The 23,549-nt window shown below is 45.4% G+C and overlaps 1 protein-coding gene and 1 long non-coding RNA gene across 4 annotated transcripts in view; one reads left to right on the forward strand and one right to left on the reverse strand.

The window, feature by feature from the left end:
* Positions 1–16,294: 16,294 nt before the first annotated feature.
* Positions 16,295–23,520, reverse strand: LOC137451303 (uncharacterized). The gene is made up of 2 exons (XR_010989768.1): positions 22,953–23,520; positions 16,295–19,048 (listed from the first exon to the last, which is right to left on the reverse strand). It is a non-coding gene; the product is annotated as an uncharacterized lncRNA (long non-coding RNA).
* The window catches only part of GTDC1 (glycosyltransferase like domain containing 1), a 228,600-nt gene continuing 228,395 nt past the window's right edge, over positions 23,345–23,549 (forward strand). The window contains exon 1 of one of the 3 annotated variants that reach the window (XM_068158703.1): positions 23,345–23,419. The gene's annotated coding sequence lies outside the window, so the exon portion shown is untranslated. The remainder of the gene's footprint in view (positions 23,420–23,549) is intronic. The other 2 variants (XM_068158699.1, XM_068158704.1) reach the window with 2 other exon arrangements.

Here is a 23,549-nt window from a genome sequence, read left to right on the forward strand (position 1 = left end):
TCTTTCCTTTTTCTTTTATCTGACAAAATAAAGGCAGCAAATATAGGGCAACTGAGTCATAATAGGAGACATATGGGACTCCAGCCCAAAGTGCTTTCTGTGTCTGTCCATTCTCTGCACTTAAAAGGAGTCATTTTACTTAAAAGCTGATGCCTCTGAAATGAAACCTGGAAAGTGCTAAAGGGCTTTGTGGCACTTGGTGACAGCTTTGCATTTAGCTGCAGCAGGACAAATCACAGAATCATAGAATAGTTTGGGTTGGAAGGGACCTCAAGGATCATCTGGTTGCAGCCGTGCTGCCATGGGCAGGGACACCTCACACTAGAGCACACTAGAGCCACATCCAGCCTGGCCATAAAAACCTCCAGGGATGAGGCTTCCACCACCTCCCTGGGCAACCTCTGCCAGTCTCTCACCACCCTCATGGGGAAGAACTTCTTTCTAACATCCAATCTCAATCTACCCAATTTCTACTTTTGCTCCATTCCTTTCGGTCCTATCACTCCCTGACACCCTAAAATATCCCTCCCCAGTTTTCTTGTAGCCCCCTTCAGATACTGAAAGGTCACAACAAGGTCTTCTTGGAGCCTTCTCTTCTCCAGACTGAAAACCCCAACTCTCTCAGTCTGCCTCCAATCACAGAATCCTAGAATGGTTAGGGTTGGAAGGGACTAGTCCCTGCCATGGGCAGGGATGCCTTTTACTAGACCAGGTTGCAGGCAGCCTGGTCATGAACACTTCCAGGGAGGGGGCATCCACAACCTCCTTGGGCAACCTGTTCCAGTGTCTCAGCACAAATTTCTTCCTAATCTCCAGTCTAAATCTGCCCTCACCCAGCTGAAAGCCACTGCCCCTTGTCCTATCACTACAAGCCCTTGTAAAATGTCCCCCCCCCCAGCTTTCTTGTAATATCAGCATTTAATAGTGTATGGTGTTACCATTCAGTAAAAAAAAAGAAGTTACAAGTGAGTGAGGAGGAATGATATAAATAAGTGGGGTGTAATTGCTGGTTTCAAAATGTGACCTTGGTGACAATATTGCACACAACTGCTCAAGAAAAAAGCCACAGGGGTTTGCCATTGCCACAGAGCCAGATCACAGAATCATGGAATCTTACAATGGTTTGGGTAGGAAGGGACCTTTAAAGGCTATCTAGCCCAAACCCTCTGCAGTGAGCAGGGGCATCTGTAACTAGATCAGGTTGCTCAGAGACTTGCTGAGCCTGACTTTGAATGTCTCCAGGGATGAAGCCTCCATCACCTCCCCGGGCAACCTGTTTCAGTCTTCCACCACTCTCATAATAAAGAACTTGGGTTTATATCTCAGCTTCCCTGGGCACAATAGTTTATGTTTCCCTGCACATCAGATCACAGATGCCACATTTTTGGTGGGCTTTCACTCTCCCACAGATGTAATCCAACCTTCCTGCTTTGGGGGGTTGCAAAGGAGGATGGTTATGCTGCTGCAAGCTAACTTAATTCTCCCTTTCACAATAAAATCCATTGGTTTCTTGAGAACTGAGACATCCTATTACTTAGGAAGAGATTAATTGGTGAAACAAATTTATTCTGTGTAGGGATTTGATCACCAAGTCAGCTGAGATCCAAAAAGCTTAATTGAAGATGAAATACTTGTCTCAGGTGTTCTTCTACCACATCTGAATAGAAAGGTGGGAATTTTCCCCCTCCAAAGGAACCAGGATGAGGTTCACCTGTGTCCTTCTAAGAAAGTCGATGCCAGCTCTGATCTTATTTGGCCTCTACAAACAGCAAGTGAGCAAACTCTTTGCAGAGGGCATTTTTCATTGGAAAAATGTGGCAGAAAATGTAAAGAAACTGAAAAAAGGATCAAGAGGAAAAGACTGAAAGGTCTGAAAGAGACATGTGGAGATGATGCAGCTGATGACCTTAAAGAAACCAAAGCACATTGCACTGCTGACATCACTCAATGTCCCTTTTACTTCCTTTCCACAAAGCTGAGGTGCAAGCCACTTGGAAGCAAACCAAAAGCATTGGCTTCTCTTCTGATGATGTGGGTGGGAAACCCCTTTCTGCTGCCTAAGTGAATAGAATAGAATAGAATAGAATAGAACAGAATAGAACAGGATAGAATTAACCAGGTTGGTGAAGACCTCAGAGATCATCAAGTCCAACCCATCACCCAACACCATCTAAGCAACTAAATCATGGCACCAAGTGCCTCATCCAGGCTCTTCCTAAATACCTCCAGTGATGGTGACTCCACCACCTCCCTGGGCAGCACATTCCAATGGCCAATCTCTCTTTCTGTAAAGAACTCACACAGAGGTCCCTGCAATCTTTTCTTTTTAAGAGAAGAAATGGTTGACTCCACCTGGCTTCCACCTCACTTGATGCTGTGGTGCCAATGCCTGATGGGATGCCCAAGCCCTTGGTGCATTGCACAGAGAAGGCTGTGGCAGGTTCTTGGGCTCATCACCACCTGTGCCAGTACTTCAGCCCTGTGCCTTCCAACATCCACAATCATAGAAATAGGTTTATTTTAATCTAGGACATCTCCAGAATAGATTGCTCATAGCTTTGCTGCCTTACATTTCTCAAAGTGGGTAAGAAAGCTGACAAATGAAGGGAAAAAAGGGATCTCCCTGGGGCTCTGCTCCCCATTTCCCTTTCCTTCAGAAAAAAAAATGTAAAAAGGGCTGGAGCAGCTCTCCTGTAAGGACAGAGAGTTGGGGTTAGTAGCCTGAAGAAAAGAAAGCTCTGGGGAGACTTTACAGCTACATTTCAGTATCTGAAGGGGACCTACAGGGAAGCTGGGGCAGAGCTGTTTGAAAGGGCATGCAGCAATAGGACAAGAGACAATGGTTTTAAACAAGAGCAGGGTAGATTTAGGTAAGACATAAGAAGTTCTTTACAATGAGAGTGGTGAAATACTGGAACAGGTTGCCCAGGGATGTGGTTGAGGCCCCTGCCTTGGAGAGATCCAAGGCCAAATCTGACATGGCCTTGAGCAGCCTGGTCCAGCTGGAGATGTCCTTGCCCACTGCAGGGGAGGTTGAGCTGGGTGTCCTTTGAGGGTCCCTTCCAAGGTGATGCACTGTGAAAATCAGCAAATGTGTTGATGTGATAGAGCCCTTTTCACCAAAGACTCAAGACTCACCAGCCCCAAACCCACTTTGCTGCTGGGAATGCCTGAACCATCTCTCAGCTCTCCCCTTGGCTCAATGCAGGAGGGAACTGGAAGGGAGAGAGCAGCAACCCCAGTGGCCTGCAGACCCACACACCCTTCTTGGAAACATGGAAAGGTGATTATGGATAAGCTGGCAGATTGTGGCCAGAACCAGAAGATCTCAGGGACACTTAAAGAAGGTTAAGTAGCTGAACATCATCAATTCCCTGCAGCCTGGTCCTGGGGAGGGGAACTGCTCCCCCCACACTTCCACAAATGCTTGGAAAGAGATACAGTTTAGACTCAGTGAATATTAGAGACATGGTATTGTGGTTTGGATTAATTCTTTGACCCATACCTTTCCCTGCCATGGCAGGAATGAACATTAGGGGCTGAACAGGAGATATTGATGTTCATTTAACCATCTGTACTAAGCTATTGGGGCTGACTTTGACAGGAACATCGAAGTTATTGCTTTTTTATCAATATCACGCTACATTTGTCAGCAGAGAATAAGAATTGTATTGCCACAGATAGAACTGATCTTGTAGTGTGACATTCTCTACACTGTGCACAAATTGAATACATTTCCTCTTAAATACCAGCCTATTAATTAAAATCAGGGAGAAAGGGAGAATTTAAACTGCCAGGCACAGAGCAGCTCTGAGCAGCATCTTCCTCTTCACTAAATATTGGGAGTCTCACACCATCATCTAGTCATCTCTTTATTTCTTTGCTATAGGATGCCAGAGGAAAGGGAAGGTCAGAGGTGTGAAATCAGGGGCACAAGAGGTAGGACCATAAGGGCTGGCAAGGCTGCTGTAAAAGCACAGAGCAGATTTCTGCATCATAGCAGGCACCAAGCAGCATCTGCTGTAGTTATGGCAGCAAGAGTAGCTTTTGTTCCGTTCCTTGCTCTTCACACACCAGTAGCTTAGACAAATGCACTGCATATGTGGACACAGGTAGTCATCTGCACTTTTCAGAAGTGTCCAGCCAACTCTGAGTTTTAATTACTCCTAACTTCTGTGTCAATTTCCTTCCAAGCTGGCTGCTTTTCCAGCCAATGATGCACCAAAAGTGAGGCCAGGTTTCAAGAAAATGTAAGTTTAAAGAAAGAAATCCTTTTAAAATGAGAAACCTTCCCTCACATGTACCTGACTCTACAGGATTGTATGCACAAGGAAGAAAAGACTTAAATAAATGCTGAAGATCTGGGAAGGATTTCTCTGACATAGCTTAATGGAGATCATAAGAGAGAATCACAGAATGTTAGGGATTGGAAGGGGCCTCAGAGATCATTTACTTCAACTCCCCACCATGGGCAGCAATGCTTCTCAACTAGACTTGGCTGTTCAAGGCCTCATCCAACCTGGCCTTCAACACCCCCAGGGAGAAGGCAGACACAACCTCCCTGAGCAGCCTATTCCAGAGTCTCACCACCCTCAGACTGAAGAACTTTTTCCTAAGATCCAGTCTAACCTTGCTCTCCCTCAGCTTCAAAGCGTTCCTCCTTGTCCTGTTTCTAGACACCCTCACAAAAGTCCCTCTGCAGCCCTCCTGTAGGATCCCTTCAGCTATTGGAAGGCAGCTCTAAGGTCCCCCTGGTGCCTTCTCTTCTCTAGGCTGAACATCTCCAGCTCCCTCAGCCTATCCCAGATCCCTCAGCCTAAAATTCCTCATAGAAGATTTGTTCCAGCCCTATTGGATGAGAAGATTGGTAGAAGAGAAGCTCTAGCCTTATAAAGATGCAGTATCAGTATTAAGACCAGAGACAGGGCAAAAAATAGTGTGGAAGTAATTGCCAGTCATCTTACCCAGCTTAGCAAGATTTTCTCTTAGCAACAGAAGATACACAAATATATTCCTGAAACTTCAGTCATGTTGACAACAAGCAATGAGGCAGTTGCAGATGTCAGGCAGGGATGGGGAGCATGAGAGCAATGTGTAGGGAGGATGCTTCTCTGTTGGATGTAACCAAATCACCATACTGTGAATGGAGGCATTTCTTTCACACAGTCACAGAATGGTAGCAGCTGGAAGGGATCTCGAAAGCTTATCCAGTCCAACCCCCCCTGCCAGAGCAGGATCACCCAGGGCAGGACACACAGGAATGCATCCAGGTGGGTTTTGAATGTTTCTAGAGAAGGAGACTCCACAACCTCTCTGGGCAGCCTGCTCCAGGTCACCTCTTTGTCTAATTGCTTTTACCATGGTATTTTCCACAACAGACATTCTTTTCCTTTCCCCCTTAATGTTTTGGGTTTTTTTCTCCTTTTAGAGGTAAAGCCCTGTTTGCATGTCACTGCCACAGAAGGGTGCTAAGGGAAAATGCCTGACTTTTCTCAGCTTGAGTATCTAGATGAAGTGATGCTTTATTAATTTCACAAGCATCTCTTGTTATCAGAATCCACCCACCTCTGCTTCCACCAGTACCTGTCAGAACAGCTATGTGAAATTAGCTCAAACCACCGCAGTCAGCATCTTGGTGATTCCAACTGCAGTAAGGTTTCCGATTACTAATAACAATACCACTAGACAGCAGTTGGACTAGTTAGCTAGAGAGAGACAGATTTTTTTTTCTGCCTCTTCATTCCCATGCACAGCTGGAGATGAGAAGAGCCCTGGTTTAGCTTTTAAACATGACAGTGTAGCTAAAGTTGCTTTTCGACTGCAATCGATCGCATCCCCGCTCTGGATTCTGCACATTGCTGTGAACGCGCTTCCAGGTTACCTGGTGATAAATCCTGAGCTAGTGATGCCATCATTTACAGAAACACCCTCTTGTTTGTCATGAAAACAAAAAAAAAGTAAAAGATCAGAAGATGAGTATCATCTAGGAAAGATCTTGTTCCACAAACAGCCACGTGGAGAAATGACTCAGAAGATCATCTGCTAATCCGCAGCTGCTGTTAGGTAAAACTCATAGCCAGGAGCTCCAAAAGGGCGCAACCTTGAAAACCACCCCGGGTTTTGCTTTGAAACCTCTCTTTCCCTCACACCTGCTAGGCTGGGACAGCTGAATTTTGCCATTCTTGTCAAATCTGATCAGTTGAAAATGAATAATAGTGCCAGAATTCTGCAGAAATATACCACTTAGTCACAGAATTGTCAGGGTTGGAAGGGACCTCAAGAATCATCTAGTTCCAACTCCCCTGTCATGGGCAGGGACACCTGACGTTAGATCACGTTGCTCAGAGCCACATCCAGCCTGGCTTTCAAAACCTCCAGGGATGAGGCTTCCACCACCTCCCTGGGCAACCTGTTCCGGTGTCTCACCACACTCATGGGGAAGAACTTCCTAATGTCTAAGCTAAATCTCCCCTCCTCTAGCTTGGATCCATTCCCCCTAGTCCTATCCCTCCCTGACACCCTAAAAAGTCCCTCCCCAGCTTTCTTGTAGCCCACTTCCCCTTATTGTGGAAGGCCACAATAAGGTCTCCATGGAGCCTTCTCTTCTCCAGACTGAACAGCCCCAACTCCTTCAGTCTGTCCTCACAGGAGAGGAGCTCCAGCCCTCTGATCATCCTTGTGGCCTTTCTCTGGACATGTTCCAGCGCCTCCAGATCTTTCTTGCAGTAGGGGCTCCAGAATGTTGTGTTCTCCAGCAAAGATCCTCTTGAACAATTTGCAGAGGTTACTGTGACAGCTCTTTAGCTGAAACTATTTATGTTCTTCCACAGCTCCTTGAATTAAAGAATCACAGAATGTTAGGAGTTGGAAGGGACCTCTAGAGATCATCGAGTTCAACCCCTTCTTTTCCTTCATGTATTGTACCCAAAACATGAATTTTAGAGTTCAGAATGAGGTTAGAAATGAAGCATTTAGAACCATGGCTTCAGAAACAAGAATTCCACATTTGGAATGTGATCTATTTATCAGAGCCATTCTGTTTAATCGCTATGGTTCACCTCATCTTCTGTAGGGTCTGTATATCTTCCACCCTCAATTTTTAATTGACTGAGTTTAATTTGCTGCACCTTTTTTCATCTTATCTTCATTGATTGGGCTGTGAGAGCTGCTTTTGAAATACCAAGCAGAAAAGACAAAGTGTTTTCATAGATTTTTTTTTAGGCCATCACAGTTCTCCAGCCCACCATCCTGTGAGGCACATCAGACATTTACACAGTCTACCTCAGTTTTGAGTTATTGAGTTTGCAGCTCAGTCACTTGTGGTTGAGCTAGAGCATATCTTCTAGGAAGTTTTCCAGTTTCAAAGACTCCAAGTGACAAAAATGATCCCACATCCCATGTGTAGTATCCAAATGTTAAATTGTTCTAGCAGCTGAATTATGTGCACTGGTAAATTTACACTCCATTTCTGATACAGCTTTTTCAGCTTTGCTTTACAGACAGATAACCATTTTATGCCTACATGTATCTTGTGACTAAAAAGACTTCTAGAATTGTGCATCTTCTGATCTATATCATGGGCCCAAATACAGGCTGAAATAGAATCACAGATTGGTTTGGATGGGAAGGGACCTTAAAGGTCACTTAGTTCCCACACTCCTACCATATGCAGGGACACCTCCTGCTAGACCAAGCTGCTCATGCCCCATCTAATCTGGCTTTGAACACTTTCAGGTTTGGAGCCTCCACAGCTTCTATGGGGAACCTGTTCCAGTGTCTCACCACCCTCATGGTGAAGAACTGCAGAAGCTAATTTGAGTGCTGGAGTTAGGAAGGCAGTAAATGAACACACAGCTAGGGACGTTGTCTATACATAGATAGGAAGGTTATATGTATGCCACAGGTATGGAGAAGGGATTAGTGGGAATTGTTTCATAGAATACCAGGTTGGAAGGGACCTCAAGGATTATCTAATTCAACCTTTCAGAGTAGGTATATAGTTTAAATTAGTTGCCCCAGCACCCTGTCAAGCTGGGCCTTGAAACTGCCTAACGTAGGGGAAATTATTGTTGGTGGTATGGGAGTTGCCTACAGAGTTGTGTAAAGGCTACTCAGTCCAGGACACTATTGAATTACTAACTCTGCTTCCTTCCTCTTCCTCATCTTCTCAAGGGCATCCTGGGAATCAGTCTTGGATCTCCAAAACGTAAGGCAAGTATGTTGTTTCTTATAAGCATAGAGAGAAGAGCAGGGTAGAAGAACTACAGGCTGCAATGGTACAGGCAGTGAGGGAAACTGCCAAACACCTCATGAAAAGTGTTTTATTTTCCTTAGTAGCTTGGCAACATCTAATTCTCTAGTCTCCTGAACCCTGTCATCTAAATTATGTTAGGATTCAAACAGCTAGCAGACTGTAAACAGGAGAGATTAGTCATCCTCAGATCCCCAGCAATACCATTTTGGAGAGAGGAAAAGTGGTTCCTCTGTGACCCTGCACTGTTTACACTGGGGAAGCAGAAGGGAAGAAGAAGGGAAAGTCAGAGCTGAGTGGCACTTCAGAAAAAAAATTGAAAACATTTGTCAATGCTGCAACCTACTATGCAATAGTGCAGGAGTGGTGCTCAGCCCTGTCTCACAGATGCCCTTCAGTAGGATGAACTGGAGCATCAAGGTCTAGATAGGAGGAGACAGTCTGTTGCTCTGTTTGAGCTGGATTCCCACTTCACCATGGTGACCAAGAGAGCTGTATCTGATCTATTCTGGCAAGGACCTCCATTTCCATGAGGGTCTTCTCATGGCAAGCCTCTTCATTGGAGTTTTCCAAGAAAGCTCAATCACTGTACCTGACAGAGCTGGTCTTCTTTCCAGCAAATGAACAACAAGGACCCATCACTGTCTTTGGGAAAATATGTTCTTCCTTTCTGGAAGATTTCCAAAGGGCAAGTTTCCCCAGCAAATTCCCTGAGGGGCAGACTGCCTAACAGGAACTGGCCCCAGGTCGTGTTTTCAGTTTGTTAAGAGTAAACCAGAACCTGCTAATGGCATGGGTAAAGGTGTGGTCTTCCAGTACCTGAAGGGTAAGACAGGGCCAAACTTTTTAGTGGGGCCTGCAGTGACAGGACAAGGGGTGATGGTTTTAAAATAAAAGAGGGAGACTTAGACTAGAGAGAAGGAAGAAATGGGTGACACTGAGGGTGGTGAGACACTGGCACGGGTTGCCCAGAGAGGTGGTAGAAGCCCCATTCCTGGAAATGTTCTAGATCAGGTTGGATGGGGCTCTGAGCAACCTGATCTAGTAGAAGTCCCTGCTCACTGCAGGGGTGTTGGGACTAAGTCACTGCAGGGGTGTTGGGACTAAGTCACTGCAGGGGTGTTGGGTTAGCTCACTTCTAAATGTTCTCTCCAACCCGAACCATTCTAAGGTATCATTCTCCTACGCATTTGAACACTGACTTTACAAAGAGGTACCAGATTGTTTTGAAGTCACAGCTCCAATACTGTGACAGTGAGTTGGAGTGATGTTACCTTTAGCAAAATCAGTGCTGCCTTGGAGATGCAGTAGGAGTCATCCAAGCCCTCTGCTATTGTTCCTGCTGCTGTGTTTTGTCTGGGCAGCCCAAACTCTTATAAACAGGAAACCGGAGACTTCAGATGATTTCTCTGCTTGAGCAGAGATTGGTGCAAGTATTTGAGATTGCTGCCCTTCTTCCAAACAAAACTCATCTATATGAACATTCATCAGCATTTAAACTGTTGTGACTACTTCAGGAAATGCCTGGACTTACCTGTAGATTAACCAGTGTGTGTTTAGGCTACAGGTCTTGCTCCACAAGCTGCAGATATCAATCTGCTATTCAGTCCTTAAGCTGCTAGTAGTGATGTTTCTTTCCTGAAACCCTTCTCTCATAAATACCAAATAAAACCATGGTTTGTGCAATAGTCCCAGAGATACCAGTTGACCCAGACTGTATTTGTTTGCATGAGACATCTTTATGGCACTCTGGGGTAAAACCAGAGCTTCAAACCCAGCACATCTATCCTCAGACAAATCTGCTGAACTGCGGAGCCTTATTTCCTGACTTCCAGGTATTTCTTTTGGCCTAGCTACAGGAAGACTTTGTACCTCACTCTGAGTCACTCCTTGGGCATATGTGCACGTTACATCCATTTTCTCTGGCGCTGACAGGACACTGCCAAGCGATTTAGTTTAGACAGAGCTGGCTTCTCAGCGTCATTTTTCACACACACGCATTTGAAGCGCACTGAAAGCCGAATTCTGATTTACAACCTTTTTGGAATTTGTTTTTCGCTGAGGTTTATGCCAAAGATGTTTTATTCATAGAAAACAAATGCCTGACATTTGTTTCATTAAGATATTAAGCTTGCACTCCGTTTGCTCTCACTTGAAGACAGCAGCCACATAAAGGATTGCCAGGCCAGGCTCTGCCATGGGCATGGCTAAAGGACTCAGAAAATGGCATGTGAGCTCATCTTTTGCAGCTCTGACTAAGCAAGACCTGTTTAGAGCCCTGATTCAGTGGCAATTAAATAAACCAGAAAAGCACCCAACCCCACCCTTTGCAGCTGGAGCTTTGTCTGAATGTGATAAGAGATCATTAATTTTCAATTTGACCTCAGCCTATAATGTTCAAGTGGCCTCTTTGTTCTCATAGCGATGTTACAAGCGAGGTCTGAGTCAAGGGAACTGGAAAGGAAATATTAAAATAGTCCTAAAAACCTAAAAAAACAAGACTGTAAGAGCCTTGTGATCTTGCTCCTCCTAACTTTACTGCACACACCTTATCCATCGGACCATCACGGCACCACGGCGTGGATTTCCTCCTGGTCACTGCTTCTTGCCCAGAACAAAGGGCACTGGCTGACCAAGGTGACCACTTATGCAATGGCTATAATGAATATTGAACCAGTGCAGCAAACACATGCTGTGAAGGAACCGGTGGGGCAAAGTTTGTTTACATCAAAGGTCTGCCTGCAACGCTTGCGACGGTTTGAGGCAGAATAAAAGCCGAAAATCACTGATTAAAGCGTTCCCTGTGAATAGCTCGCACAGCTCTCAATTCAAAGACAGAGCTGAAGAAATTGTCATTACAATCCACTGCAGAAAGAGCTATTGTGAACCTATGGGCACATCAACAGCTGTCTATGGAAAATTATTATTATTAGAGAAGAGAAAATGTCCTATTTTTAACAGATAATCCCAGAATCTGGGTTGAATTAGAATGAAGGAGAGCTTGTCTCTCACATCCTTTTGCATTCAAGTATTTGGCAAGCTGAGACTTTACAGAATGTAATTTAGGATGTTTAAATGGCTGTTTGTTACCGGTGGTTACTCATCACAACACCTCAAATACTTCAGCAGAGGACTCTGGAAGGGACCTCCAGGGATCATCCAATCCAACCTTCCTGCGAAAGCAGGATCACCTAGGGCAGGTCACACAAGAATGCATCCAGGTGGGTTTGGAAAGTCTCCAGAGAAGGAGATTCCACAACTACTTAGTACAGTTCTTAGGTGCTTTAGGCTGCTCGGTTTGGGTTCACAGGGTTGGATGCAAGGAGAGGTTTAGGGTTGCTTCAATGTGGATTTTTTCTGCTTTCAAGCAGTTTTCTTTCTGCTCATTTGTGCTTTGCACTGAATCCAAACACCTAAATAACTAAATATTTCTGTCCCTCTGACAGAACTAATGGGACTGAATGGCATCAGCACTGGAGTCAGGACTTGTCAGGGACTTCATTTTCTCTTCTTCTCTGTGGATGTTCTGGAGGAAGCAATCTTGTTGAGGGACTGTCTCATCATGAGGAGAAATAGGTAATACACTACCTTGACTCTATCTTCAAAAGAGTCACCACAGCCCAAGGCCTGCTCAGAAGCCTATGGAGCTGCATGTGTCTGTAGCAGGCAAAGGACACACAACTTGCTGAAGCAAACTCACATTTCAGCCTCTCAGAAACCAAGAAAAAGGTGGACAGGGAAAAAAAAATGATTTCACTCTTGATGCCCTGCCCTTTGTGGCACAGGAGACAACCACGTTTGTTCTGTCTCCATTTCTCAGGGCTCCCAAACTGTCTTTCCGCATAAGAGAAAGTGAGGTTGTAACAGAAGAACAAAGAGGGGTCCTCATGCAGAAAGTGAAGCTTCCCAGCTTCCTGAGATGTAAATGTATTTATTTGCTCACACTACCTGTGCAAAAGGTTTATCCCACCTCTACAATGCTACATGGTGCTTCCCGGGCCACTCTCTAGAGCCTCACACTGCTGCATGTTGGAGAGGGATAGAGGGACATGCGCAGCCAGTAAAGTCAGGAAAGACCTTGGACATTAAGGAAAGAAAACCCTGGAAAGAGGTGGCATAACAACTGCTTGCCAACATATACATAAAGAGACTTCCAGGAACTGGCAAATTACAGGATTTCAAGTTTCTTTTACTGAATATGCAAACTTTAGGTTTTATACATCAAGTAATTGACCTCAAAGAGAACTTTTCCTCTAGACCTGAACAATTTGATGCAAGATTAAATGTACTGGAAAGGGAGGGATAGTGGCTAGACTAAGTAATAAGATGCTTGGTGACTTTCTATCAGAGTCAATCACAAACTAAGGAAAAAAATGTTTGTTTTTTTTTGATGCTTGGAGGTATGTGTAGCCCTTCTGGATAAGAATTAGAATGTGAGTTTGACTAAACATCACCTTCTGGGGGTAAATGCTCAGACAATCAGGAAAAACCAAGCAGTATTATCTAGGTCCCACCTATACACAGAGCTCAGGCAAATTAGGCATCTCAGACCTCATAACACTTCTTAAATATCTAGATGAGGGAAGAAAAACACCACGAAATACTCTTCCAAACCATCATCTTGAGCAACTTACTCTGCTGGTCAGTGCTGAAACTTGAACCCAGCACTGATTTAAAGCATTTTTGCACTTCTGAGCTCTGGTCTTAATCAGCAGAAGAGCCTCAGTGAGCTGGTCCCTCTGTACTGGAGTGATTATTGCTGAGCTGATGGATGCAACTGCAAATATTGTGAAGAGTTCTTCCAGATCTGCACTTTGTATTGCAGCTGTGAAGATTGTTTTTTATTGTTTTGTTTCCTTATCCAAATTTTAGTTGCCTGAATGACATATTAATTAACCAAATTCAGAACTGGTTTATTCAACAACTGGAAGGCTTACATTTATCATTGTTCAGTAATGCTACCCAAATGTCAGCTCTCAGTTTGAAAAATTCCTCTGAACTAGTAAACCAGAGAATAATAAAGATGCTATAATTTTCTTTCACTAAAATAAACAGAATATTTTCCTAGCTAATTGTTTACGTCTTACTCCTGTCACTTCTTTCCTTTCATCCTTATTTTTCTTGTTTTCCTTTATTCACATTTCATCTCTTGAACTCCTTATCTCTCTAATCCCTTATCCTCTATGTTCTTGTTTTATCTCTCATTCCACCATTTTATTCCCTGTTTCCTAAGCCTATCTCCTTTCCCATGCTAGGCTCCCCAGGCTTTAAATGCCCTCTGAACCCTTCTTCCCTTTCCCCTACTTCTCTACCTTTCTCTTCTCTTTCATTTTTCCTTACAGCAATCTCCACAGAACAATACTAGGAGTCGGGCTGGCAAGCTGACAAAAAAGAACAGTTGGAAGGAAAAAGTTTACTCAAAGACAGGCACATTTCTGTTAAAAAAAAAAAAAGGGAGGGGGAAGGAAAGAAAAAGGAGTATCTATAGGAAGGTGTTGCCAAATCATCTGCTTTTTCAGATGTGAAGCTTTTAGCAAGGCTCTCTGCGGCGCTCGTGTGAGGGAAAGGAGCAGGAAACGCTATCAGGTTGCCAGATGACTTGAGGACGGTGAGGTGGGATTCTGAAGCACGTGACGGCAGTAATTCAGGATATTATCCCTCATGTAAAAATAGCTGTGCAAAATTAACACAAAGGCTTTGGTGTAAAGAGATAAAAGCCAGGGAACTTGGAAGCTGTGCAGCTCTTTTTATCTCGTTTCATTTTGGTGAGGGGATGGCAAGGCAACAGCAGAACAGAGAAAGTGTTTACGTTAAGGCATGTGGCCCAAGGTGTAGATGCTTGCTTGTCATGTGGGTGGAAGAGGAGGGCCACAAAGGTGATCCATGGGCTGCAACACCTCTGCTAGAGAACAGGCTAAGGAATCAGAATCACAGAATGCTAGGGGCTGGAAGGGACCTCGAGAGATCATCCAGTCCAACCCCCCTGCCAGAGCAGGGTCACCTATACCAGGAATTCATCCAGGCAGGTCTTGAATATCTCCAGAGAGGGAGACTACACAACTCCCTGAGCATCCTGTTCTAGTGTTCTGTCACCCTCACAGTGAAAGAATTCTTTCTCCTGTTTCCATGGAACTTGGGGTTGTTCACCCTGGAGAGGAAAAGACTCTTGGGGGACCTTAGAGCTGCCTTCCAGTCTCTGAAGGAATCCTACAGGAAGGCTGCAGAGGAACTTTTCATGAGGGCATCTAGAAACAGGACAAGAGGGAAGGATTTGAAGCTGAGAGAGAATAGGGTTTAGACTGGATCTTAGGAAGAAGTTCTTCAGTATAAGGGTGATGAGACTCTGAAATAGGTTACTCAGGGAGGTTGTGGATGCCTCCTTCCTTGGGGTGTTGAAGGCCAGGCTGGATGAGGCCTTGAGCAGCTGTGTGTAGTTGAGGTGTCCCTGCCTGTGGTGTGGAGGTCGGAGTAGATGACCTCTGAGGTCCCTTCCAACCTGAGTCATTGTAGGATTCTATGAGATGTTCTTAGGCTGGGGACACACAGGTACAGGAAATGAGAAAGGCAAACCTCTATCAAGTCACATAGGAGCAGGCACCTCCAAATGAGCAGGCTGGATGCTGGATGGTTGGTCTATGAACAATTTCAGCTGTGATTTGCAGAGGAGTACATTTGTTACTGGGAGGTAGAGTAAACCACTTCAGGCTTTGCATTAGAGAGTGTCAGCTTTTTAAAAGCTTAAGGAAATGTTCTTTCCCTGCTCAATGGACTGAAGCTGGAGCAGCCTCACTTGGCAAATATCTATTAGATTGCATTGATTTATTCTGGATTTGAAATTTGCTCCTGGAAATAAAATGGTGATGTGAAGAGAGCTGTGGATGGGATTTCTATTCCCATCCCCACTACCCAAGCTGACGACCCTGAGCCTTGACTTGCATTCCTAATAGGACAGACCTCCCTCTGTAAGAATTCTTTAGCACCTGTAGGTTAGGCGTTCAATTAGCATCGATGTCCTGAACCGAGCTGAGCTGCACAGGCTTTGAGAAGACTAACAACCAAGTGGCTAATTAGGTCAAATTTGGGGCGTATCAAACTTGACAGTGTCTGGCTTACATCACTGTGGATTTACATAATGGAACTTAGCGGTGCTGAAGTCTGTTTGTGTCAACTCTATGGAAGGCTTTTCCAATCATCTCCTTTCAAACATTGCATGTGCTCTCAGAACACTATCTTCTCTAACCTTGCCATCCATCCTGTATGGTGCAGGGCCTATCACTGCTCCTTACCTGGGCTACTAAGACAGCAGTATTTTCATCAGTGTGTCCAGCTCTGGTGTCCCCAGCAGAAGAAGGACACTGAGCCGGTGGAGTGAGTCCAGAGGATGATGATCCAAGGGCTGAAACACTTCTGCTATGAGGACAGGTTGAGGGAGCTGGGGGTGTTCAGCCTCAAGAAGACTCCAGGGAGACCTTAGAGCTGGCTTCCAATAGCTGAAGGGATCCTACAGGAAGGCTGCAGAGGGACTTTTCCTGAGGGTGTCTAGAGACAGGACAAGGGGGAATAGTTTGAGGCTGAGGAAGACCAGGGTTAGACTGCATCTTAGGAAGAAGTTCTTCAGTATGATGATTGGACTCTGGAATAGTTTGCCCAGAGAGGTTGTGGATGCCCCCTCCCTAGGGGTATTCAAGGACAGGTTGGATGAGGCCTTGAGCATCTGAGTCTAGTTGGTTGAGAGGTGTCCCTGCCCAGGGTGGGAAGGTTGGAGTAACTGATCTCTGAGGTTCCTTCCAACCTAAGCCATTCTAGGACTCTACGACCAGTTACCTTATTTTTCAGAACTCAGTAATCAGCACCAGCAGCCAATTGTTTAACAAATTTCCCTCTTTAAAACCAAAGGTATTTTTCAGCTAAACCAGAACTGTTTTCTTTTAACTGCAAAAGCCTGGGAGAGATGACAAAAACCATGAGGACTCCAGGTAGCCTTTTCCAGAGATACTACCTATCAGTGAGCAATAAAAAAAACAACAAACAAACCAGAAAATCTTAAGTTAATAAAGTTTTATATTCTTACTGTGGCTTCCTCTGTCTTCCAGCAGCCCATCCTGTACATCAAAGGTCACAATGAACACAATGAGTCACTATCAAAACCCAAAGAATGCTTCATGAACAATTACTATACATAAATTGCAGCCTGGTATTTCATTTCTGTGCCAACTCACAGTAATACAGCCCATTTCCTCTTCATTTTTTTCCCCTGCAGCTTTTGTCCATAATAGCAAACAGCTTTGTTAATCTGCTCTCAGAGCTTGAATTTATTTTTTGGGGTATATTTATACCTTTGACTTTTTGAGTAGTGGGCAGCAGTGGTATGAATTCTTTTGCCACAGCTCTTTAAGCTGAATTTCTTTGGTGTTGAGTCCACAACAACTTCTTAACTCTGCCAGGCTTTGTAGCCAAAAACATCATTAGGAAGAGTGAAAGGGCCCCCCCTGAAACCCAGAGTCAAAGTGTCCCCCAGAGAAGAATGAGCTGGGCATTAGCTCACGCCTAGCAGAGCAACTGAGCGTTGTGCAGCTGTGGAGCCTGTGTGGATCCCTTACACCATGTCAGTGATGGAAGGACTGATCTTAGGGGTCCTTTCCAGCCTGAACAATTCTATGACCAGCCTCAGGATCCGTTCACCCAGTTTGGAGGCAAACAGGGTACCTTACACACATTTAACACCAAGCATGTGGGACAAAACAGGCCTTGTGTTTGGAGCTGAAAGTATCTTAGCAATCACCAACCTTGGCATTTCCTCCTAGGGCCCCCCAGTTTTCCCACTTTTGGCAGCAGCACCTTGTGTCAATGAGCCTTGCTGCAACCCCTTGAAAGGAGCAGAGGTGTTCATTCACTTCTCAAGTTTAAAAATCTGAGAAATAGATTAGAAAAAAAAAATCTTCACAACTTTTGCTGAATAAATACCACCAAGACAAACACAGACTTGTTTTTCAGAAGGGATGATTGCTCTGTGTGTCTCTGCCACGAAGTAAGAAGTGCAAACCTAGATTTCTGTTGTCAGTGCATTACTGCCTAGGCACTCAACTTCTGCACGCTTCTAAGTTTTGAAGTAGTCTTCTGGTTAATATTTATTGTCTTTAATGAGCAATATTATGGACTAGAGAGTTGTGATGACAAGCAGCAACAACTGGCACTCTCTCAACAATTCCACAGTAAGAAAAGAGGGAAGTAAGATAATATCAGCCAGCTTCCTTCTGAAGAGGTTTGGTTAAATCAGAATTCTTGGGTTTAGAAAATTACAAAGCAAAGAATACCTCAGCCTACAATTCTACCTAGCACGGGAGGAAGACAGGAGATATTTTTAATGCTCCCAAAATAATCACATCCTATTGTACCCAGCTCTGGCAAAAGGTATGTTGAAGCAAAACACTGGTTTTTTTTTTTTCCCCTCTCCTGTGTTATGAGAACAACTTAAAGACTCTTTGCTTCAGTTTAGGATCACAGAAGTAATCAAAGGTGTTGGAGGGATGCACACTATGGCTCCTCTGGCCATGTGCTGAAACTTACGACAGTCAGGTCCAGGGCTTTGAGTTGTCTTCATTAACATTCACATCAACTATCAACATGAAGACCCCCTGAAGGGATAGTGACTGTCCCTACAATACACTTGACAAGTTTGGAGCCTGTATTTTAACTCTTTACCCTGTTACTAACCTTACGTGTAAACTTGCATGCATTTGCTCATGCAGCTTCCCACTTTCATAGATTCATAGAATGGTTTGAGTTGGAAGAGACCTTAGAGATCGTCTAGTTCCAACCAGGTTGCTCAAGGCCACATCCAGCCTGGCATTGAATACTTCCAGGGAGAGGGCAGCCACAACCTCCCTGGGCAAACCATTCTATGATTCAGTCTCCTTTTTGGATATACTTATCTGCAAGTTACAAGTTGCACAGGCACTGCAGAATGTGCATACATCCAGCCAGGAGACTCACTTCTAGAGGACTTCTGGAAATGTGACCTCTTCTAAGATCTGCCAGCAAAACACAGAAAGCTCACTGTCACTGATGATCTAGAGTTAAAACAGTGACGAAAGTCTTGCTTGGGATTGAGATGTCCCCATTGTGAGAAGGACATAGAGCTGCGAGAGTGAGTCCAGAGGAGGGCCACAAAGATGATCCAAGGGCTGGAGCACCTCTGCCATGAGGACAGGCTGAGGAAGCTGGGGTTGTTCAGCCTGGAGAAGACTCTGGGGGGATTGTAGAGCTGCCTTCCAATACCTGAAGAGATCCTACATTAAGGCTGCAGAGGGACTTTTCATAAGGGTATATTGAGACAGGACAAGGGGGAATGGTTTGAAGCTGAAGGAGGGCAGGGTTAGACTGGAGCTTAGGAAGTTCTTCTGCACACGGGTGGTGAGACTCTTGGACAGGTTGCCTGTAGGTTGTGACTGCCTATTTCCTAGGGGTGTCCAAGGCCAGACTGGACAAAGGCTTGAGCAGCCAAATCTAGCTGAGAGGCATCCCTGCCCATGGCAGGGAGGTTGGAGTAGATGATCTCCAAGGTCCCTTCCAAGCCGAGCCATACTATGATTCTGATTGATTCTTTGCTCCTTCCAAGCAAGGAAATTTGCCTTTTCCTCCCCTTTTCTCTTCATTCTCCTTCTTCTCTCACACTAACCAAGTGTGAGTGGGAAAGAGCAGAAACAGAAAGGGTCATGTTTGCTCCTCAAAACCTGAAGATGGTGGTTTTTTTCCCTTTGCCACAGATGCTCCATGCTCATCAGGTGCCGTGTGCTTCTGAAAGAGAGAAAGAGAAGAGAGGGATTGCCAGTAACATCAGTAACCTTCAACACAGGCATGCATGAAAATTTGCTGAAAATTGGGTTGTGGTACATGTTCCTATTTTAGCTTTGCCCTCGTTAACATCTTTTTAATAAACAGGTGCACACACTTCCCCAAGCTGTCACTGTTGTTCACCCAGCCTGCACGCTTTGCAAAGCTTCTAATGGAATAGACCCAATCCTCTTCAGGATCTGTGCCTTAATCAGGCAGAGTCACAAAGTTTTTAGTGAAACACTTTCTGGCAATAGAGTTCTGCTGGGTGAAAGCTTCACAAAGTTTGCTTGCAATGATTATAAAATAAAAATAAGAGGCATGAATTCACTTCTAAGTTCAGCACAATGCAATACAGCAGTTGCTGCGTGCCTGACATTAACAACTAAGTGGGCTGGAGAGAGGGAAAAGGAAATGAAAAGGTGCAAGAGAAGTGGCAAAGGCTTTCCTAGTGGAGTTTGAAACCAAAAACATCACAGAGTGGTAGGGACCTCTGAAAATCATTGAGTCCAACTCTCCTACCAGAGCAGGATCACCTAAAGCAGATCACACAGGAACACATCCAGGTGGGCGCTGACAGTCTCCAGAGGAGATTCCTCCATCTCTCTGGGCCTGTTCCAGAGCTCTGCCACCCTCAAAATAAGGAAGTTCATCTATGTTTGGATGGAAAACTTCCTGTGTTCACACTTAGGGCTATTACCTCTTGTCCTGTCACTGGAGACCACTGAGAAAGAGTCTGGCCCCATCTTTCTGACACAGATACTTGGAAGCATTAATAAAATGCTCCCCTCAACCTCCTCTTCTCCAATGCTCTTCACTGTGCTCCCAGATCACTGCAGTGTAGACTCAGGCTTGCTTTCACCAGCTCAGCATCAGCCCCCTGAACGTTTTATTCCTTTCTCCACCTCTTGACCCAAGGCAGAGAGCCTGTCACAAGACAGAGGAGATACTATTTTTTGATTCTACCAAGTGGTGAAAGATTTTCAGCTGAAATCTCCCTTTTCCTTGGCAAGCCTTGACCCATCAGGCCACAGTGCAAACCACAGCCTCACTCACTCAGGGGACAGCTACAAAAATGCCATCCTTGGAAAAAGTTTTTATGTGGTGAATGTTGAAGAGATGGAGGAAATTCTGATCCATACTGCAGTCTCAAAAGTCATTTAGAGAGTCATCCCAAGTGTTTGACATTGACACTCCCTCAAAACTGCTTGAGTGGACATAGTTGTGCTGGTGCAATGAGTAGGCTGACTTGAGGTGGGCATTTCATATCTGCAAAGAGCAGAAACTCTCCCCAGGCACTCCCTAGAAGGTCTTAATGAAATATCTAACTTCCATTCTGGATCCCACTGAGAGGATCAAACATTTACTGCTGCAGAACAGGTCTCAACATCCAACTGAGTACAGACCTCATTCCATGGTACTTTGAGAGGAGTGGATAACTAAGAGTTACAGTCAATGTACTAAGAGATGAATACCTTAATGATTAATTACTTTGCTATTAAAATGGATAAATAAGTTAAAGGTATATAATTAACTGCAGTTCCATCTCATGAGCTTTTAGACTGCATTGCTGGAGATCAGCATTGCCCCATTGTAGATGGCAGACAGTAATTGCTGAAATTTCTTCTAATACCATGGGAAGAGGTTCTGCAGTTAGTTCTTCACTGAAGGTGTCTGTTTGATAGCCCTGGAGAATGTAATCTGCAGTATTTATCTGCAGAGAAGTTACAAGAATGAAAGTAGCAAAAGACACTTTCCCTGTCTCACTGAGGTTGTTCCTCAGGATTGGAAGAGCATTTCCACACTTCTGTGTTTCACATTGCCACAGACAGCACCACTAGAGCAGCAATGGAGAAACTCCAGCAGTGCAGAAAACTCTCCTGCTACAGATGTGACTGAACAGCTGATGTGTTAAATACAAGCTACAAGCGTTGCTACTGAAGAGGAAAACTTCTTGCTACCATAGAATCATCATGGAATGGCTTAGGTTGGAAGGGACTTCAGAGATTATCTACTCCAACCTCCCCACTATGGGCAGGGACAGCTCTCAACTAGACTCGGCTGCTCAAGGTATCATCCAGCCTGGCCTTGAACACCCCCAGGGAGGAGGTACGAGTTTGGTCTGCAGTGGTCTATGACCTACATGCAAGGAGATAATCTGTGTAGACACCTAAAGCTCTCCAGCTCTTAACAGGCTGTTTTAACCCAGAGCTTCACATGACTTGATGTGGTTACGAGTTGCAGGGTGCCTCAGGAGGTGAAGAACTGTTGAGCAGACTGCTGGTCTGAGCCATGGCGCTCCGCAAGGAACTACGTTCACAGGGCAGACTTCACCCCCAGCATTATTCCCTCTGGGAAAAAGGCAATAAAATAAAAAGGGAAACTCTTACAGCAGCAAGGCTGGGTGCAGGACATAGAGTGATTTGGCATGAAAAAAGTTAGGGGGCTCATTAGAGGCAAAGTTATTAGGCTAAGCAAACAGTTAATCCCTGTCACACAGAGGTAACAGAGTTGCCAGTCTTGAACTCTAAATTAAAGGCACTCTCTGAGCACCAGAGAAGTGACTCTTTTTTGCAGCTTCCTCAGTACCATCCGTCTACCATAATGCGGTGGGCTTTTTCTTTCTCTAAATTCTGGGCTCCAACTAATTACTGGCAGGAAGTGCCTATTTTTATGCCATTAGTATGCAAATGAGTGAGAAGCAGAAAAATATTCTAAAGGAACTGTTACAATATCTGTCCACAGATTACTGGCCAATTAGAACATGGGATTAGGGCTGCGAGACCCCAGAAGAGTATGGCCAAAGTCTTTCTGCTTGGGTGCCTCAAGCGTCATTTCAATGGGAACTGTATATACACGGCCCTTTTCCTGGAAAAAAAAGGGGAAAAAAAGTTCAAGCCTAAATTGCCTGCTTACAAATGAGCACTTCTACACTTGAAAAAACGAATGCCTTCACTTCCTCGCCTCAATTTTGCTATCCATAAATTGGGGATAAAACAGCCTGTTCGCTTGTGATCCAGCACACGCCAGGGGCAAATTATTCAGCCAGACTGGAGGTCTCCTCTCACCCTGTCTGACAACATCTAAAAATGAGAATCTCGCACTTATGAAATCATTTGTGTGAGTGATAAACGTCAAAAAGGCTTTCCTGATCAACGCTAAAAAGATTTTTCAAGCCTTGCCACTTCTGCCGGGTTAAAATAAACCCCAAACACAAAAACAACAGTAGGAACTCGTGAGCCTTGTAACACCTCGGCAGTTCAATAGCTTGATAGTAGCAGGAATTCAGAGGTGTGGGAGAGTGGAAAACAACTTTTCTAGGCTTTTTGAACCTAGGCAATCGTGAAACAAAACGCTGCATTATCCTAAGGGTATTTCTCATGCAAATCAGCCTTCTCACTCTTTCAAAATCACCGATTAGCCAGAGCAGGAAAAAAATACCACAACATAATTCCTCAAGTTACTGATCTTGGCGATTCTCACTGCTGTACTCCTTGGAAATTTTGCTTTATCACTCCACTAAATATTACTCAGTCGGACTTCCTATTAAAGAAGGGTTTCTGTCTCCATCCCAAAGATAACACCATGCTAAACTGAGTCAGCGTGACAAACACTCTCCCTCTGACAAATGTTGCTGCAGTGGTTTGGTAATGACTGTGGCCAAAGAGGAGGCATCCCAGCCCAGGTGGTACCAAGAACACCTGCCCAGCCTCGCCCCGGAGTTTCACCACCTGAAAACGCTTATCAAGACAACCCCACACACACCTCCTACGCCTATATAACTGACAACAGCCCCTGGTTTTTTTTCCCCTTTTCGGCTGCTTCTCACAGAGAAACATCTACGTTATTTTCCCCCTCCTTAGCTCACCTGGTGTATAGCTCCATGTTACTTATGCCTCCCACCTATCTCTGCTCCCCAAACTCTTCCGAAGGGCCTCATCGCTCGCTTGGCAGCTACTGCGCGAAACGGTTTGTTTCCCCTTCTATCACTTTCCTCCGTTCTGTTTTCCTTTTATTCCCGAATCCAGCAGCCGGGCCCCGGTGTGCGGCCGAGCCCCCGCAAGCCTGGCGGGGAGGCCGCGGGGGGCGCCGGGGAACCGCGCCTCCGCAAGAGACGTGCGGGCTCAGGCCCCTCGCCCCGCGGGCAAGGTGGGTCGGTCCGGGGGCGAGCGGCCGGCGGCGGGGCCCGGCCCCGGGGCGGCGGGCGGAGGAAGGAGGGGGCCCGGCTGGCGGCAGGGGGAGGCTGGCTCTGCTGCGCGCCGAGGGGAGGGAGGGGCCGGGACGCCGGCGCGTCGGTGCCGACGGTCTCCAGGCGGGAGTGAGGAGGAGGAGGAGGTGAGCTCCCTCTGGGTGGGGTAAGGAGCGGGGCCGCCCGAGCCAGGCAGGAGGGAGGGAAGGGGTCAGCGCGGAGCGGCGGGGCGGGCGCTCGGCCCGGGGCGAAGGCCAGCGGTGGCCGGCGCTCCGC

This window comes from Melanerpes formicivorus, unplaced genomic scaffold, assembly GCF_026170545.1.
Source record: "Melanerpes formicivorus ecotype bairdi unplaced genomic scaffold, bMelFor1.0.p_v2 SCAF_41, whole genome shotgun sequence".
Taxonomy (NCBI): Eukaryota; Metazoa; Chordata; class Aves; order Piciformes; family Picidae; genus Melanerpes; species Melanerpes formicivorus.